The sequence below is a fragment of the Felis catus genome, chromosome X (assembly GCF_018350175.1).
Source record: "Felis catus isolate Fca126 chromosome X, F.catus_Fca126_mat1.0, whole genome shotgun sequence".
Taxonomy (NCBI): Eukaryota; Metazoa; Chordata; class Mammalia; order Carnivora; family Felidae; genus Felis; species Felis catus.
Window position 1 is genome coordinate 125,123,271 of NC_058386.1, and position 4,053 is coordinate 125,127,323.

A 4,053-nucleotide genomic window follows, 5' to 3' on the forward strand; every position below is an offset into this window, starting at 1 on the left:
CTGCTCACGTCCTGTCTGTTTCTCTCTCACAAAGAAAAAAAAACATAAAAAAGAAGGCAATGGAGAAGGTGAATAATGTGCTGGCATTTGTATAAAACAAGAATGTGTGCGTGTGTGTGTGTGTGTGTGTGTGTGTATGCATAGAATATTGATGGATAGTTGTTGAAGCGGGGTGATGCATAGAATATTGATGGATAGTGGTTGAAGCTGGGTGATGGGTACATGGAGGTACCAAATTATACTATTTGCTGTTTATGTGTATGTCTGAAAATTTTCATAATGTAAAGTAAAAAGTACACTTAGAATAACAAAAATAAAAAGAATATCTCTAGAAGGGTACACAAGAAACTAATAACACTGGTTACCTCCACAGGCATTAAAACACAGGAACAGTGATGATGGAATAACAGACACGCAACAGTGGTTGTTTAAACACAGAGTTTATTTTTCTCATGTATTGAGATGTTTGAAAGTAGACTGGCTTAGGTTAGTTCCTCAAGAGCATCAAAAGAAGTCTTTGTGATTCTTTTAGTATTTTCCGTACTGTACCAAGAGAGTTGCTGAAGCTCCAGCCATCGAATATGTGTATGCAGGTTGGGGAAAGAAAAAAGGGCAAAAGAGGACCAAAAGGGGGAAGTTCCCACTAATTCAGATCACTGTAAGAAACTTTCTAGAACCCTTACCCAATGACTTCCACTCTCATTTCATTGGTCGTCCCTATCTAGAAGGGAGGCTGGGAAATGTAGTTTGGAAACTCGGCACATTGTTACCCCCAACAAACTGAGAGTCTTGTTAAAAAAGAAATCATGAGAAGGGTCAAAATAAATAGATTAAAAAATGCTAGAAAAATACTGACAGAAAAAAGCAGGTAGAGCAATACTATCCTGTAAAATAGAATCCAAAGCAAAATTCTTCCTAATAGACAAATACAAATATTCTTGTAAAGAAAAGACATAAGGCCAAAGAAGTTATGACAGGGACAAACGTTTGTGCCCAACATGGCTTCATAATATATGAAGCAAAAAAAAAACTGAAAGAAATTCAAAAAGAAGTGGACGTAATCAGAGCAGAAAAAGACTTACTGTACTCCTATCAGGAATTAACAGACCAAGGAGACGAAATACAAGTAAGAATATGGAAGATTTGAGTAACAGAAGTCATGAGCTCCATGTAAGAGATATACGGTGTATATATATAACCGCCCTTAGAATCAGAGAATACAGATGCTTCTCAGTGGTATATGGAACATTATCCAAGAGTGATTATGTATTTAGTCACAAAGAAAATCCCAACAAGTTCAGAAGCAGAAATCATATTAATTGAATCCAAAACATTAAAGTTAGAAGTTCTTGACCAAAGGAAAGCCACTGACCCTGAAAATAATGACTGATGAAACAAATGCACTGCAAAAAGCTAGAGAATAGTTAAGTAAGCAAAATTTAAAAACGCACAAACTTATGGTAATTTTGGTCAAGAGAAAAGAATGTGAAGAAATGAATAAGTATCGTAAGAAACAGGGTGGGCTATAACTTTAGAGGCAGATACAAGTTTTCTAAACAATTGGAAAAGAACACATATGCATACAGCTTCATATAAATGAACTGGAAAATGTAGATAAGATGGGTACCTTGAGGGAAAATAGAAATGATAATAATAATAGGTCAAGAGGTGTGAGATCAGAATAAACCAATATCCACAGAAGAAATTTAAAGATAGTCAAAGATGTATCCTTTAAAACGTCATCAGGCCCAGGTGGTTTTGTTAAATTCTAGTAAAACCTAAAAGAACAGGTAATCATATTGCCCAAACCCTTGTCTGCACTGGAAAATATGGAAAGCATCCAAACACATTCTTTGAGGCTATCATAACTCTGACTACCAATTGGACGGAGCTAGCAGAGTAAAAGTTCTGTGTAGACCAATCTTTCTTATGAAAAGACACTAACTCATATCCCTTATCATGCCCAAGTAGGGTTTTCCCCAGGAATGCAATGCTAAATTAATACTGACAGAGTTGTTAACGTAATTCACCTTATTACTGGTTAAAGAGGAAACATAAATGTATTATCTCAATTGATGTAGGAAAAACTTTTGAGAAAATTCAACACCAATTCATAGTATCCTTGCTACTCTTCCGTAAAGGAGTCGTCCTGATTACTGTGAAACAAGAAAGAAATACAGGATGAATGTATTGGTGGAGAAAAACCTAATTATTTAGAGATGTTATGCTCATTTGTCTAGAGAATCTTAAAGAAGGACCTGGAAATCATACGAGAGCTTTTCACAAGCAATTAGCAATTAGCAACTGACAAATATGTTATACAAAAACAAAAACAAAAACAAAAACACAAAAATAAAAAACAAAAAAAACAAAAACAAAAACAAAACAAAACAAAACAAAAAAAACAAAAAACCTCCTGATCCCATGAGCAACACAAACTATTGAATGCTTTGGACGAAAATGTATTAAAATGCCTAAGACAGATGTGAAGAACAATACAAAAACTCACTATAGGACATAAAAGCAAGCCTCAATAAAAGACGAGATATATCATGTTCTTGGAAAGAAAGACTCAACTTTGAGAGATGTCGGTTCCTCTGAAATTAAGCTATAACTTCAATGCACCCCAATAAAAATCCCAAGAAGATTTTAATGGAAACTGATAAGCTGGTTTGTAAATCCACTCTGAAGAGAAATGCACAAGATAGGCCCTAAAATTTGAAAGAAAGGTATCAAAACATATTATAATGTTAGAGTAATTGAAATAGCATTGATGCAAGAATCAGCATACTAATTGATGGAATGACAGAAATTCTAGAAATACACTGAAGAAAATTTGGCACTTTAGTGTCCATCCATCCATCCATCCATCCCTTAATTCATTTGACAAACAGTGATTGTCTATGATGTGGCGGATACTGTTTTAGGGGTAGATAGAACAAAACCTTTGTTCTCATAAAAGTGTGGCGCTTATAGTCTACATAATTAATTTGGCATTTTAGTTAACAGGGGAAAGGATGGTGTTGGGCAAAACAGTAGATTCTAAACAGATCCCATAGATGAAAAGAGATTCCTAAGTGATTAAAAAATCTAAACATGAGAAGAACTGTGACAATAAAACTATAAAAAATTATTAAAAAAAAACTAGAGAAATTTATCTTTCTAGTCTTCGGATAAAGAAGATGCTGAAGCGAGCAGACACCATAGAAGAAAAACGCGATACATTTGACAGCATGAAGAGGAAAACTACAACGTTTGCATCGCAATAAAAGCACTATAAATTAAGTTAAAAATAAGTGACAGTGTGGAGGAAAGCATATGCAACGTGTATAACAAATGAAGGATTCAGGTCAAGCATATAAAAATCCCTACAAGTCAATATGAAAAATGACAAAGAATAAGAACAAGCAGTTTGCGGAAGTGTATGAATGAACGATAAATATTTGAAAAGATGGCCACCCCGACTACACTAGTAATCATGAAAAATGCCAATGATGACAAGGAGATATAATTTCTGGCAATCAGTATTGGCTACTGTGTGTGTGTGTGGGGGGGATGGGAACTCTTGTACATGCTTGGTACACACCCTTTTGGAGAGAAGTTTGACAGTATGTATTTTTCAAATGCCTGTACCATTTGAACCCACTTCTGGGTATCTATGGGGGAGACTGTTCATTGTCTCTGTGCAAGGCTGTTCTTCCCGGGTGCTGGGTGGCTCAGCTAGACTGTTTCCCAGGCTCCCTTGGGGGCAGGTATGGTGGCCATGGGAGTAAGAATTCACCAACGGAATGCAAGAGTGAGGGGTGATGTGTCCAACTCCTCCCTCACCTGCTCAGGGGACAAGTGCTCACCCTGGATGCGCACCGTTGTCCTCCCTGCACTTCACAGGATCCAGAGCACAGATACACCTGTGCAGGAGCTGACCCAGCAGTCAAGGCAATGCCCTCGAGCTGAGCTCCTGGGCGTGGTTCCTGGACCACTGCTCAGCCACAAGGTGCCCTTAGGGTCCAGGATGAAGCGAGTCCATCAGGAGGAAGTGTTGTGAAGCTTTTA